This window comes from Bos taurus, chromosome 3, assembly GCF_002263795.3.
Source record: "Bos taurus isolate L1 Dominette 01449 registration number 42190680 breed Hereford chromosome 3, ARS-UCD2.0, whole genome shotgun sequence".
NCBI classification, from domain to species: Eukaryota; Metazoa; Chordata; class Mammalia; order Artiodactyla; family Bovidae; genus Bos; species Bos taurus.
Window position 1 is genome coordinate 68,102,678 of NC_037330.1, and position 16,652 is coordinate 68,119,329.

At 40.8% G+C, this 16,652-nt stretch overlaps 1 protein-coding gene across 1 annotated transcript in view; it reads right to left on the reverse strand.

Moving 5' to 3' along the window:
* The window catches only part of ST6GALNAC3 (ST6 N-acetylgalactosaminide alpha-2,6-sialyltransferase 3), a 628,280-nt gene that overhangs the window by 3,590 nt on the left and 608,038 nt on the right, over window positions 1-16,652 (reverse strand).

The window sequence follows — 16,652 nt, forward strand, 5'->3', positions numbered from 1 at the left end:
GAATAGTTTATAGGCATACTCTCACTCTTACTACCTTAAGCCTAGAAGCTATGTTGTATGGAAGAGAAGCCATATGGCAAATATCTGGAGTCAAATAATCCTGCTCCCTTCAGGTGAAAAATAATTTATTTGACTTTCCGTAAGACACAAATTAGTGCTGTATATCAGAGGACAGGTTTTCTCAAGTTGCTTGGAGCCCTGATGGGAGCTGAATGATAATGGTGTTATCTTACTTACCTGGACATATCACTTCCTTGGAGGCTTGCTGGGCTTCTAAGTGGAAATTGGATGCAGTGTAAGTGAATGACTTGGTCTGTGAAAGCATTTGAAAAGTTTTCCTTCACTGTTTTCCTGGCATCACGAGACAAGATTTTTCCTTTATAAGACCTGTGTTACCAATCTCCTGAACATGTTTTAACTGAGCACCTACTATGTGCCCATCACTGCTGTAGATGACACAGATATATAAACACAGTAAGTATCAAAACAAGGCTTTTTGTCTTCACAGAGGCTAGAGGATTGGATCTGAAGATGGCTATGTTATAAATGTTGATCAGGGAAGGCCTTTTTGATAATAGACACAAAGATACGGGGAAAAGAGAGGGCAGGAGAGGTGAATGGGAAGAAACCATATGGGCCTACTGGGAAGGCAGCCTCATGTGGGCAGTCTTTCAACCCCTCTTGGTCACCTAAGAATAGGCCTTGGGCCTGGAACACTTCCTAACCAAGGAGTTTTCACAGCCTGTGCTGGACGTACCACCTTGTGTGAGAGTAGCCTCTTCTGTTTCACACTCAGTGTGTACTCCTTTGCTCTGCTTAAGTGACATATAGCACCTGGCCAACCTCACTGCTATAACTGTTCCCTGCAAAAAGGGGATGGGGTCCTTTGTTCTGTGGTACAAGAGGGTTGCACGCAGGCCAACAGTCCTGTGTCAGCTGCTGGGAGGGACCTGCTGACCGTGTACTGATGTCCACTCTTACAGCTGGTCTTGCTCTGTCTCTCTTCTTTATGTGAGGAGAGCACTGTTCCATGCAGTGCTTGACTGTGTTGTGTTTTCTTTGGTGACTCCAATACCAAGATACAGTGGGCAGAAGTGTTTGGACTTCTACTCCTGATGATAAGCAACAGATGCCACTTGCTCAACAGACCATATGATGGAAGAGTGTTCCAGGAAGTGTTCAATATCACAGATATGAGGATGTGTGCTTGTATGTTTAAGAAAGAGATGGGAAGTAGAATGACTGAAGGGATAGAGAAATTAGAAAAGTGCTGATTTGAGGAGTCTGTCAAGTTGCAAATGGTTCAAGGGAATGTTGGATGAAAAGCTGGATCTCCATATTCGTCTTTGGCCAAGACAACCCAATCTATCCAAAACAGATGACTGCCAATCTCCTTAAAACTTTCCCCATAGGGGCATCTGGGTCTCCCCAGGTTGTTTGGCAACTGTGTAGCACCACTTTCTAAAAAAGACTAAATTTCCGATCTTCCACCTAGATGTCTTGGTAAACTGGCGCACTGTCATCTCTTCTCCTCCACTTCACCACTGGCACAGCCCTCCCGCCAGCGGTTTTCCCCACTGATGTCCAACATCCTTGCCGCAGTTCTCCAGGACCAAGCCATCAGTGTGCTACAGTTAGGCCCCTGAAGCCTCTTATTCTTTTATAAGCAGGCACCACTTAGTATCAAATCTCAACAGGTAAGCATTTCAGGAGCAAGGAACTCACAGAGAGGGTTGATAACTGGATTTTTAGCCTTTATTTTCATCAACTTTGGTTGATTTGCAAAGAGAAACAAACCCAGTGCATCTGTATCCACCCCCTCTGCCTATTTGTCACCGAGTCTGAAATGCCAATATGTAAAATGACTTCCTTTGTATCTCCTGGTGTGTCTTCTAAATGGAAAACATTCCAGAAACAGTACCACATTGAGTTACATGCACTTTCCCTCTGTGACAGGAACAGTTGCAGCAGCATGGGTTAGGAACAAGTGCCAAATTGGTGGGAAGACCCACCACAGGGAGGGGAAGATAGAAGAGAGCAACTTTGCCTATAATACAATGCAACCTGCAGTCAATCCTGCAATTCTGGTGTCTGAGGAGGAGCAGCAATAATGGGAAGTGCTTAAAGCACCATCTGCTGAAAAAGTCATCTGAAAATTGGGAGAGATCAGAATAGACAAGAGTCTTGACCAAAAGCTCCTAAATCAAATCTAGAAATTTTATCTACATACTGATTTTTTTTTCCCAGTTATTCTTCCTGTTGAATTGTATTTTTCCCCTCTTCTTGCCTTTTTCTTTCTACTTTTCTACCTTCCAATCCTCCCTATCCATTCTTCATTAGTAGGCTGACCAAGCATTAGTAATGATCATAAAAAATTACAGCATTTATTTGCACATGATGAAAAATGACAGGTCTCACATATTTACCCACTTATTCACCTTTTTTAACAAACATTCATTGGAATCCTATTATGTGCTACCGACTATACTAGAAGTTGGTGATGAATATCGAACATTTTCTTAAAGAGCACACAGTCTAGTGGGGGAGGCCACACATGTTAAAGCAATTAATCACAATATAGGGTAACAAAGCAGAACCTGTGTGTTTCAGAGTTAATACCAAGCACAGTAAAGAACTGAGTGAGGGTATCTGGTTTCCCATTCCAGCTGTGACATGACTGAAATGTGAAGCTTTGGACAACTTAGCTTCTTTGGGGCATCTTAGTTTCCTTTTCCCTAAAATGAGATAGTTTAACTAAGGCTTATCTAAGGTTTACTCTCATTTTAAAATCAAACGATTCTGTGATCATCACTCATGATAGTCAATCTGTTTTCATCTTTAGCCATGTGGCAGTTCCATGCTCCATCCATGTAGAGTGTGTAATTAACAAGCATATAACACAATTGGTCAGGTCACAATAAATGCACATTTGTAACATGGGAATGCCTTGGAGTGCCTGGGGTATATATAGAAAGGGCGTACAGTTTTATCTGGCAGTGGTGGTGGCTACCTTCCCTCAACTTTTGGAGGGAAGGTAGCTCTTCTCTCCAAATATGGAAAACTTTCCATATCTTTCTCTTTCACACAATTGCTCATAGAAGGTGCTGAAATGGCTGTCTAAAACCAAAGACACCACCATACCATTGAGGGTAAAGATTAATTTGAGTGAGAAAAAAATCTGAATTAAGTCAAATCGGTTTTCTTTTTAGGTGTTTTTCTAGGAGCTGGTCCCTCCACATAGTAGCTGTCAAGAACCAAGATGGCCTCAGAGCCCCGAGACAAAGGGAGGATCGCTCATGGGACATATGGACTCCTACTCGGCAAAATAAGCTCCCCTGGCTCTTTCTGGTCCAACCCACATAGTTGTTTCTGAGAGTCCAACAGCTAGGCTTTCCTAGCAGAACCCTCAAAGGATAAATAGGGTACAATTGTCAAAGTGATTTCTCTATTTGATTGTCTTCTCTTTACTACAGGAAAAGAGGGTCAAGAATTTCAGGGTTTGGCCTCTGGTCAAAGATCTTTCCATCTCTCCACCTAATAAGGAAAATTTTACCCCATTTCTGATATCGATGGCTTTTAAGCTTCAACTGATTTATTTTGTTTCTGGAGAGAGAGAATAATAATTAGCTCAAAAGCTCTTCGAGCAAGCTGTGTTGCATTTGATTCAGACTACGAGGTTCATACGGCCCAAGTGCCCTGTCCTACAACCATCACTTAATTAAAGAGTTGCATTTCCACCCCCACCTGCCCCCGGTGCCTTTGACATATTTGGGATGTAAAAATCATATAAGGTTTCCTACCCATAATACTTTGCCTGGGCTAGCAAAGTGGTTTCTTTGCAATACTTCCAGCTAATATCCATATAATGATACTTTCAGTGGAAGAATGGTAGCTGCTGGATTAATAGAGGAATTCTTCCAAATAAATAAAGGGGCTTCCCTTGTGACTCAGTTGGTAAAGTTTCCGCCTGCAATGAGGGAGACCTGGGTTCAATCCCTGGGTTGGGAAGATCCCCTGGAGAAGGGAAAGGCTACCCACTCCAGTATTCTGGCCTAGAGAATGTCATGGACTATATAGTCCATGGGGTCGCCAAGAGTCGGACACGACTGAGCAACTTTCACTTCACTCCAAATAAATGCCCTGATGATCTGGGTTCCTAAGGGAATTCGCTGGCCTGGATGGCACTGCATCTGGGAATTCTTATAGCTGCACCATTTCTAAACTGTCCTGCTGTGTGGGTATACTAGAAAGGAGGAAGTATAAATTTTACACCCCAGTTGACCTTTTGGAGGTTTCAATAGAATTAGCAACAAAAAGACTTGAGCTGATACATGTGAAGTTGTTTATGCTTCTTAGCTTGGAGAGACCTAGTGATAACTATCAGATGCCTTAAAAAATTCCAAAAGGGTCACCTCTTGGGCCAAATATTGTCTTGTAATTTGTCAGTCATGCACATAGCACTGTGTACTAGCTGGCCATCAGCCATGGCACTTTTTATACCTTCCACAATTGGGGATCGATAAAAACAATTATTGTCACCTACAAATAAACAATCAAGATTCCCATAGGGATGATAAGAGAATGTTAGCCCCTAATTCAGTACAATAGGAAAGCTTAAATTAATGCAGCAGAATAATGAGCCATGTTGGGGGAGGGGGAGGAGGGGGAAGGCAAGAGTGTTAAAAGGAAGCTATCAATCATTTGTTTCACCAGGCAACTTCCCATCCCACTGCTCCTTGGTAATCAAGACACTTACCACTTGGAAACTGCTAAAATTTACTTGCTCATCTCTTGGAAAAATGATGCTGTCAACACCTTGATGTAGCACATGCTTGAAGGCATATCATTTAAAATATGATTTTTCATCTACTTTATTACCAATAAAATATAAGTTACCATGCCCCTTGATGTTTACCCCTGTTCCTCGATGCTAAAGGCCATCACATGGCCACAGGTGTATGTTGTCTGTCATGCTAGCCTTATTTTTTTTACCAATCCCAATATCTTCATTCACCTGCACCCTTGCTTCTGAGCATGTTCCCTCATCTTCTCATTTCTGGAAACATATTGTGAAGCATTTTTCTCCTAATGCCTGGAGAGCTGGAACTTTCTAGTGAGTGACATGTCCCTTTGGGATAATTTCGGAGGAGGAACTGAGGAAACAGAAATGGTTACTTTTCAAAAGAAAGCTGACTTACAATGAACTGGTCTATTTACAGAATGCTCTCATGACTGAGTGACTAAACACACACACATACGCAGGATGCTCTAATTATTGAGCACCATTAGCTCAATGACTTGGATTCTGAACTCAAGAAGCTTATACTTCGATGGGCAATATAATAGCACTTTCCCTATATCAGGGTTTTTTAAATCTTGGCCTGCTTTAGATGCGATAATTCTCTGTTGTGGTGTATGCCCTGTGTAAGAAGTTCTCTTGCACATTTCACCAGATTCCTCTTTGTTCCAAGCTCCTCTGAGCTTTAAGAGGACAGTAGACTTCTTCACTTGCTGGTGCATGGTCTTTGGCCGAGAGAGATTTGCCATGGGGATGTCTCTGACCCCAAATCCAGGCTCTCCTTATGTACATTCCCATACTTTCTGCTCACTGTCCCACTGGCTTTCCTTACCTAGCCAAGCATCTTGACAAGTCTATCTGAAGCCATTCAGGTCTGGTGTATACTGAATTATTATCTTACCTTGCAACACAGCCCTAAGAATCAACATACTTGGCCTAAACCTAAAGGGAAGTCCCTAGCCTACAATGGGTGCTGTGCAATGCAGAAGGGAAGCCACTGTCAGGGAACAAGGATGAGGAGTCCAGTTGCCTCCATCTCTGTGGCTGCCACCTCTTCACAGAATGGTTCCTTTGGGGGCCTTTGTTTCTACTGTTTCTAATCCATTTCTTCTACGATCCAATGCAAACAAGGCTCAGGGCATTCCAAGTAAAAATTTCAAAAGCGTAATAATCATTTATCAAAGCCCAAAGGGGATCCAAACCCTTCCTACAATGAAGGTTTACTGGAGAGCACAATTGTGGCAGCAGTTTCTGCTGAAATCTGCTATACTCAGGAGCAAAAAGGGAATTTTAAAAAAGACTTAATCAATATTTCATATCTTATTTTAACACTATTGGACCTCAGTTCTCTCATCAATATACTACACTGGCAGGATAAATAAAAATAGTAAAGTAAGTTTCTATATACCTTCCTAGGGAGAAGGAGCATCTGGCAGAATACAGATTATTCAATTAAAAACATTCTTCTATTTTTTTCAAAAGCACATGGATAATGAAAGAATATATTTAAACAAAGACACTGGCCAGGAAAAACAGCTGATGATTATCAGTAGCACCTTGGGATTCAATCTAATATTGTGAACCAGTCTAATGGAAGCAGAGCTCAAAGTGTGGAAACAATTTCAGCTGTCCCCAAGTCATATATTTTTGTATATCATTCGATAGTTGGGAGCTATGGTAATACTCTGGAGTTTGCCCATTATATTAACAGTATATATTTGTACTATCTATCAATGGGATGTGCCCAGCAAATCTTTAGGCAGCAACAACTTTCTGCAAATCAGGTGGCAGAATTCTCCATCTGGGCTTGAATCATTTACAGATGGACATAAACTTTTCAAATGGATAAAAATGCCATACTGAGGAAGATTCCAAAAAGAATGCACTTGACAAAAAGAGTCTAGGTCTGGAAAATAATGAAATATGGACCATGGGCAAATGGAGAAAGCCATAAATCTTTAAGACTGTACTACCATCCGGATCAGCTAATGCAAAAATGCCTGAGCTAATCAGTAGACACTTGGTTTGTAAATATAACAAATAGTTTTCCTAACATAGAATCAACAGGACTCTGACTAGTGATGAATGCAACAAAATTGTGCAAAAGGAGCATAATCAGAAATTACTGTGTTCTTTGCAAAATGCACATTTAAAAGTAAAATGGTTCAGCTCCCAAAGGTATGATTTATGGCTGCTGTAGAAATAGAAGATACCACTCACAAAAATTACTTTGTTCATTCATCTCAGAAATTAGAAGGTTATTTTGCTCCTCCCCTTGGGCTTTAAAGCCCCTTCAGTTGGAAACGTTGGTTTCTGGGATTTCATTCAATTTTTTAAATGAACAATGGAACCTCAGGAATGACAGGGATGGATAATGGAGGTCTCTTTGGACCACTTCATTAAAGCAGGACTAGATCCTTAACCACTCAGTATTGGCTGAATTGTATCCCCTCCAAAATTTTATGTTTAAGTCTTTACCCTCGTTTTGATGGTGTTTGGAGATGGGGTCTTTGGAGGTAATTAGGTTTACATGAGGTCATGAAGTTAGCGTCCTACTGATGGCACCATTGTCCTTATATGAAGAGGGAGAGACCAGATGACCCTTCATGTTACATGAGGACATAGCAAGAAGGCCACAAGCCAGAAGGAGATTCTCACCAGAAACCGACCATGTTGGCACCTTAATCTCAGGCTGCCAGCTTCCAACACTATTAGAAAATGAATTCCTGTTCTTTAATAGGAATTAAAGTATGGTATTCTATTATAGGAGCCCAAGCAGACTAAGACAACGGGTACCTCTTGGGGCCCTTCCCCAACAAACATAACCCCCCTACTCTTTCTGAACTCCCAAGTCTAGTCACATGGTTCCATTTATGGCTCCTTAGTACATCTTGTACCTATCAGATTCTGCCTTTTTTTCTCTTGACTTGTGTACATTTTCCTTCTTCCTGAAATGCTCTCCCCACATCCTCTCCAGTTTCTAATCTTATCAAGCTTTGATTCTGCTTACCTTCATCCATTAAAGAAAGATTTGGTGAGTGCGCTGTAGGTGTGAGGCACTGTGCCAGGCACTGGAAAGACCAAGCTGCCCTTGATCTCAACTCAAGGTCAAGGTGGGGAAACACTCAGTGACTGGTTTCAAAAATAGGGTTATCGAGAGAGTAATCCCCTTACAGGTGTTACGAGAATACTGAGGGAAGAGCAACAGATTGTGCTGGAGGGAACTGGGGAAGGTAGGAGGTAAGAGCTGAGCTCCAGACTAAGAGTAAAGACCAAGCAGATAAAGGAACAGGAGGACACCTTTCAGGCAGGAGGCTATGGGACTGTGCACTGAGGTATGCGAGTAACCAGAATACAGAATAGTTCTGCTTTGCCTTCTAATCTGGAGCAAACCTCAAAGCATCATCAGTACTTAATTTCCATAATAAATTATTGGTTAGAGACAGGATGCACAACTAACGCTGATTTATTTATCTTTTTTACATTATGTTTTGAATTATTAGAGATACCTTGATGTTTTATATACCTAGTTTTTTCAGCTGAAGGAAATTTATGGATCTGGCAAAAGTATCCAGGGGAAAAGTGGCAGAATTATATTTTTACTTCCTCATTAAATTCCTCATTAATTCAGAACTGAGAAAAATGTAAACAATATATGACGAAGAATAAAAACAATTAAAAAATGTGTGAGGCTATTGGAGGTACCCAGTGGTGTTCAGCTGTGTTATAAACTAAGTTACAAGTCATGAGCAAATGCCATCTAATCTCCGTGTAGTCTCTAAGCAAACATCCTTGGTATACACCCAAAGGCTCTCAACTTGCTCCACTTAAAAAGGAAACAGTTTTTACATAAACATTTAACTTACCAAGGGTTTTAAATTATTATTCTTGGACATGAAAATGGATACCATTGCTGCTTTAAAGACATGAACACTTTGCAGTTGCTTTCTGGTCAAGAAATGCTGAACTAAATGTTCTCTACAGCAACATCTCCTCTACTCAGTGAAGCTTCTTGGAGACGGGATTACATCATGTGCCCAATCTCTACTCTGAATAACTGTAGCCTTCCCTGGACCTGTGGTTTTTCTAAATGGCCCATGATTTTGAGGATGTGAGGTATTGTGGATAGCCCATGTGATTTCTAGTTTCAGACTATTCAAGCTACCATAGAGGCCCTTGTCTCAAGGGCCGTAGTTTTTCTATCAACTTTCCTGTGCTAGGTTGTTTTGATTGTTCCCTCCTTGAACATGGCTTGCTCGTGCGTCAGTAACTTTCCTGCCTCGCTGCTTTAGGCTTGGCCAAATGACTTGCTTTGCCTCATAAACTTCTAGTAGAAGTGAACAAGGAGACAGTTCTCAGTAGAGATTTTAAGTATTACATGCTTCCCATTTCTTAATTTCTTCTCTCCATCATGAGAACAGCACATCCTAGACAGAGAGTGCTCATTCAATCTGGGTCCCAGGCTGCAGATCTGAGCCCTAAACTAGAGCTAAGTTCATTGATATCTAGCAGAGTTATAGCTGATCACAGATCTATGAGTGGTAAATAAATGTTCTTGTAAGCCACTGAGTTTCAGGGTTATTTGATAAGTAGCAAAATGCTAAGTATATTTTTTGATAAATAATAATTGTTATTATTTATGGATAATTTATATATACTAGACATTGTGCCAAGGGCAATATATAGGTCATTTTGTTTAATTCTCACAACAACCCCATCCTTTGGGGAGAATTAATATCTCCATTATACAAATGAAAGTTTGGGAACATATAAAGGACTTGCCCAGAGAGTGTCGTATCAGAGAACTCAGGTTTTTAACTAAGCTCTCTCTTGTTTACCATCATTCTCAGCATTGCCCGAGGCATCACATGTCTGACAGTTTGGTTCAGTTCAGTTGCTCAGTATGTCCGACTCTTTGCGACCACATGGACTGCAGCACACAAGGCCTCCCTGTCCATCACCAACTTCCAGAGTTTACACAAACTCATGTCCATTGAGTCAGTGACGCCATCCAACCATCTGATTCTTTGTCATCCCCTTCTCCTCCTGCCTTCAATCTTTCCCAGCATCAAGGTCTTTTCAAATGAGTCAGCTCTTTGCATCAGGTGGCCAAAGTATTGGAGTTTCAGCTTCAACATCAGTCCTCCAATGAACACTCAAGACTGATCTCCTTTAGGATGGACTAGTTGGATGTCCTTGCAGCCTAAGGGACTCTCAAGAGTCTTCTCCAACACCACAGTTCAAAAGCATCAATTCTTCGGTGCTCAGCTTTCTTTATAGTCCAACTCTCACATCCACACATGACTACTGGAAAAACCATAGCCTTGACTAGATGTACCTTTGTTGGCAAAGAAATGTCTCTGCTTTTTAATATGCTGTCTAAGTTGGTCATGACTTTCCTTCCAAGGAGTAAGCATCTTTTAATTTCATGGCTGCAGTCACCACCTGCATTGATTTTGGTCTGACAGACCAGCTGTCAAAAGACCTCAGTTCTTCTGTTTCTACTGTTAACTATCTAGGAAATCTTGAACATGTTGCCTCTTCTTTGGGGGCCCCATTTTTTTTCTCTAATCCATGTGAGAGAGATTATAACTGTCTAGCTGTGTTTTTAGCACAAGAGTTATTATCACCACTTTATAGATAAGTGTTAATAGCTTTAACATTCAAAACACTTTTTAGAATTTCAGCTGTGGTCATGTTCAAACAATAGTTTTAGGCCATTGACATGGATATGTGCATCAACTTTAAAAAGAAATAAAGGGTTAAGTCCTGAAAATAAAGATCAAGTTCCTTTGATTTACTTCATTCCCCAGGCATGGCTTCCTTTCAGCCCTAGGTTTACTTCATTCCCCAGGCATGGCTTCGTTTCAGCCCTAGGATCTTAACATTTTAATAAATTGTCCTCTTTGACTTATGTCAGCTGAAGGAGGCATCTGTTCCTTGTGACCAAAGATTTAAAGTTGGATTGGTTGACCTCCAAGATCCTTTCTAACATAATGAGTCTACTTAATACTCTGGGTATAATTAGGGAGTCAGTTCTACCAAATCCTTAATTCTTATTAGCTATCACTATTTGATCTGATCCTAGTTCTATACTTAAGCTTAAATAAGTTGCTTCTTTCTAACTTACCCTTCAACTTATCTTGAAATCATGCCCTTCCTAAATTGATGTAGTCTTCAGTATTCTGAATGCTAATCACCTTTCTCTACCTAAGGCATAGGTGCCTGTTCCCTGCTAACCTGATAAAGGTAATTAAAGGAAGGTTTTGACTTTCTCTCCTAGTTCTCTTATCAGAAATTCCTTCTGCATATACTTTCCTTAAGACTAAGGCAGAAAAACAAATGAAAGATTATAATCAGGTAGGAGAATATCTAAGTAGATAAGAGATTTTTTTCCTGCCACTTTTAGTTTTTAGAAGAGAAAAGAAAGGTCTCACTTTCCCTTAGTTTTTTAAGTTAATTGGAACTTGAGTTAAAACAAGCTTTTCCTTTAGAAATTGTTCTAGCACAGAATCAGACTCAAACTTGTTTCTGATAAAAATGCTTTCTGAGCCTTGTTTCACTTTCAAAGTGAAAATTTCTGTTTAAAAATAACTTTTTGAAAAGTTGAGGTATAACTGACATTCAGCATTATATTAGTTTCAGTTGTAAAACATAATGCTGTGATATTTGTATATACTTTGAAATGGTCACCACAATGTCTAGTTATCATTCGTCACCACACATAGTTACAGATTTTAAAAAATAATTTTTAAACAATTAAAAGTTTTAACAAGGATTAAGACAGAGACTTGAGATGGTTTCACCTCACTGAAGGAGAACTGGGAATCCAAGCTTATTGCTAAGGTCTCCAGTACCATTGGGATAATCACAAAGCTAGCTCCAGCCATAGCCAAGCAATCAGCTACACATAATAGTGAAATTTTAAAAATACAAAGCAGCCCTGAACTTCTGGTTAAAATGATGAATTTTGCTGCAATTTCCTGCCTATCTGAATCTACTGTTTCTGAGTAACATGGCTTAATAAATCCTGAGGTAAATTATTTGAGGGGAATATTGGACTTTAAAACCTTTGACTGTGTGGGTCACAATAAACTGTGGAAAATTCTGAAAGACATGGGAATACCAGACCACCTCACCTGCCTCCTGAGAAACCTGTATGCAGGTCAGGAAACAACAGTTAGAACTGGACATGGAACAACAGACTGGTTCCAAATAGGAAAAGGAAAGGCTGTATATTGTCACCCTGCTTATTTAACCTATATGCAGAGTACATCATGAGAAATGCTGTGCTGGAGGAAGCATAAGCTGGAATCTAGATTGCTGGGAGAAATATCAATAACCTCAGATATGCAGATGACACCACCCTTATGGCAGAAAGTGAAGAGGAACTAGAAGAAGAAGAAGAAGAAGAAGAGCTTCTTGATGAAAGTGAAAGAGGAGAGTGAAAAAGTTGGCTTAAAGATCAACATTCAGAAAACGAAGATCATGACATCCGGTCCCATCACTTCATGGGAAATAGATGGGGAAACAGTGGCTGACTTTATTTTTATGGGCTCCGAAACCACTGCAGATGGTGATTGCAGCCATGAAATTAAAAGATGCTTACTCCTTGGAAGGAAAGTTATGACCAACCTAGATAGCATATTCAAAGGCAGAGACATTACTTTGCCAACAAAGGTCCGCCTAGTCAAGGTGATAGTTTTTCCTGTGGTCATGTATGGATGTGAGAGTTGAACTATAAAGAAAGCTGAGTGCTGAAGGATTGATGTTTTTGAACTGTGGTGTTGGAGAAGACTTGAGAGTCCCTTGGACTGCAAGGAGATCCAACCAGTCCATCCTAAAGGAGATCAGTCCTGGATGTTCATTGGGAGGATTGATATTGAAGCTGAAACTCCAATACTTTGGCCACCTGATGTGAAGAGCTGACTCATTTGAAAAGACCCGGATGCCGGGAAAGATTGAGGGCAGGAGGAGAAGGGGACAACAGAGGATGAGATGGTTGGATGGCATCACCGACTTGATGGACATGGGTTTGGGTGGACTCCTGGAGTTGGTGATGGACAGGGAGGCCTGGCGTGCTGTGGTTCATGGGGTCGCAAAGAGTCGGACATGACTGAGTGACTGAACTGAACTGAACAGTTGGTACAGTGGGGTTTCCCTGAAAACTCAGTTGGTAAAGAATCCACCTACAGTGCTGGAGACCCCAGTTGATTCCTGGGTCAGCAAGATCTGCTGGAGAGGGGATAGGTTACCCACTCCAATATTCTTGGGCCTCCTTTGTGGCTCAGTTGGTAAAGAATCTGCCTGCAGTGTGGGAAACCTGTGTTTTCTCCCTGGGTTGGCAAAATCCCCTGGAGAAGGGAAAGGCTTCCTACTCCAGTATTCTGGTCTGGAGAATTCCATGGGCAGTCCATAGGGTCACAAAGAGCTGGACACAGCTGAGCGACTTTGACTTTAACTCCTTTTAGGTGGCGCAGTGGTAATGAATCTGTCTGCCAATGCAGGATTCACAAGATGTCAGCTCTATCCCTGGGTCAGGAAGAGTCGGAAATAGCAACCTGCTCCAGTATTCTTGCCTGGAAAATCCCAAGGGCAGAGGAGCCTGGTGGGCTACTGTTCATGGGTTGCAAAGAGACATGACTGAGCACACATATTTATTTTTAAATAGGAAAAGTTATGCTGTACCCCCTTATTCCCATCTATTAAACTGCTTTTATGTAGCTCACTAAAGAAGGACAATTCAATTAGTAAAGGTCAAAAGCGACAACTGACACATAGGTCTTCAGGGACTGAGAATTTAAGTATCTAACTTAGAGAAGGAGGTTTTTGTCATTTTTCCAACATGCTGACTTTCATTGACTACCTTACGCACAGTATCTTTGCCAAATGATAGGCTATCATCAATGTGTCAACAGGCACACTGATCTAATTCTTCTACTCTAGCACCCCGGGATTCCTAAGAGGGGCATCTGTTTGCTCTAGCGGAACACCTGAAGTCAAGTGACTCAGTGATGGAATCTTGCTTGAAACAATCAGAGCTAATGGAGTCTCACTTACTAAACAAAATTTTTGTCCACTAAGGTAGAATGCTATTCCAATTTAATTCTGTCCAGGAATTTTAGTCCTAAGAAATCCATTTTCATCTGTATTCTTGAGATGGGATAGTGTTTGAAGTCTATCCAGATTTTTCCAACTGAGCTAGACCCCTTGCTTAGTGAAGAGAAGAATTTCTTTCATGGAGATGTGTTTTCCCCATAGTGTTGATATACAGGTTGGCTGGCAAACTGCAGAAAGGAGCTGTGTGTTTGTCGTGTTTACTTACAGAAAGTTTGTACCTGGGAAGAAGCCCTTTTATACACAACCTCCCCATACCAAAACTTCTCCCGTACTGGGTCTTTTTATTTAAGGACCACCTTTCTGATCAGAGAAAAGATAATGGTAATAATTCCATTCTTTCCAGCAGAAGAGATGACATTTATGTGTCTCTGGAATTCTTCTAGGCCAGTAATTTTTTTCTTATTGAGGTATAATTGATTTACAATATTGTGTTAGTTTTAGGAGTACAGCATAGTGATTCAGTATTTTTGCTAGTTATTGCAAGATATCAGTTATAATGCCCTGTGCTACATTTTACCCTTGTTGCTACATTCAATAGTTCGTATCTGTTAATCCCTTACCTGTAACTTGTCCCTCCCCTCTTCCCTTTCACCTTTGGTAACCACAAGTTTGTTTTCTATGTCTGCCAGTCTATTTCTCTTTTGTGTTTATATTAAGCTCAGTGATTTTGTAACTCCAGAGTAGACAAAATTTCATAAAATAGGAACGAGAACACAGAGCAAAAGGAATATATCTTAGAAAATGCCAAAAGAAATATGAAATAGAACTTAGAAAATGCTTCTCATTTGAGAGCATCTGATTAAAATGTGAGTGTTGTTTTCTCCACAGACTTTGCTACATTGCAACAATCACAGAATGTCAGAAATCTCTACGCCTCGCTATATAAATGAAAAGGACATAGGAAAACAGTTGAGAAGCTCCTCCACCTTGCATCTTTGCTTTCACCAGTTGGTGATAACACGTTGTGCCTATGTTTCTAACTAAAGAGGCTGCAAAGAAATGACGAGAAGAGCTACTGAACTCTGAAGGCTGTTGAACAGCAGCAGGAGATGAACAGAATTGCTCCTATTTTAGGAGCCCACAAACTGGCTTCCCTTCATTCCTCCTCTCTTCCCCTTCCCTCTGCTTAGTCTTAAGTGTCCATAATCATGCCAAGAGGATGCAAAGAACTACATCGTTGCTTTTTGTAGAGAAGATATATGAGGCATGAAATTTTGTGAAAGCCTCACTCCAAAATAAGAAAGTAGATTGAAGGGAACTTAGTCTTCCTGCCTCATGAACCAGATAAAGGGAAGTGGTGAGTGATGCCAATTAACTGGCCCCTTACCAGCTCCCTCCCCATCATCACAGCCCCAATCTTTGGGCTGCTAGAGCCCAGTCTTGAAGACCCCTCCACCATTTTCTCATTCTGAAAAACTCTTTACTGTCATCAGAGGCCAACATCTCTGATGTGATGATTTTGACTCCACAATCCTATCCCCAGGGTTTCTCTCGTAGCTGTCAGTAAAGAATCTGCCTACAATGCGGGAGACCTGGGTTCAAATACTGAGTCAGGAAGATCCCCTGGAGAAGGAAATGGCAACCCACTCCAGTATTCTTGCCTGGAGAATCCCATGGACAGAAGAGCCTGGCAGGCTACAGTCCATGGGGTCTCAAGAGTCGGACACGATTTAGCAATTAAACCACCACAATCCAACCCTTTCCTTCTCCCAGGGACATCCTTTCTTCCTCTTTAGTACTTGGATCTCACTCTCTACCCTCAGAGCCTTGGCTCCACTTCCCAGACACAGCACTGATTCCACTCTCTGTAGAGGCATTGTTTGCATCGTCTGCACCTTTTCCCAACTCATTTACCACCACTGCTACTGATAATGGGTTCTGATTTTATTGTCCTAGGGATAAAGTCTGGTATTTGTACTTAGTAAGAGTTCTTTTGAAAAAAAAAAAAAAAAAGCTTTCCTGGGTGATTATAATGTGATGTGTGTAGCCACGGTTGAAAATCACTGCTATAAATGCTTGTTAGGTTTGAGGATTCTATTAGAAGTTGAGTTCCATTTTATTATGAATTAAATTAGCTTTTGAGGATTAGCCTGAGAATCTAACCACCATTTAAAAAATTTGTTTCTTTAGGAAAATGTTTCCCGATTTATAAATAGCTTACTTGCAAACTGACTGAATATTTGCCAGTGAAGGGATGATGGTCACCAAAAATATCTTGGCCTTTTTAAAAGTTTATTTATTTAATTGAAGTAGAGTTGATTTACAATATTAGTTAGTTTCTGATATACAGCATCTCTGCTGCTAAGTTACTTCAGTTGTGTCCAACTCTGTGCGACCCCATAGACGGCAGCCCACCAGGCTCCCCCGTCCCTGGGATTCTCCAGGCAAGAACGCTGGAGTGGGTTGCCACAGCATAGTCATTCAATAGTTTATAGTCCACTTAAAGTTGTACAGCAGTGACATTTTATTTTCTTGGGCTACAAAATCACTGCAGATGGTGACTACAGTCACGAAATTAAAAGATGTTTGCTCCTTGGAAGGAAAGCTATGACACTTAACGTATTAAAAAGCAAAAACATCACTTTGCTGACAAGGGTCTGTGTAGTCAAAGATATGGTTTTTTCCATAGTCACGTATGGATGTAAGACATGGACCATAAAGAAGGCTGAGCGCTGAAGAATTGATGCTTTTGAACTGTGGTGTTAGAGAAGACTCTTGAGAGTCCCTTGGACTG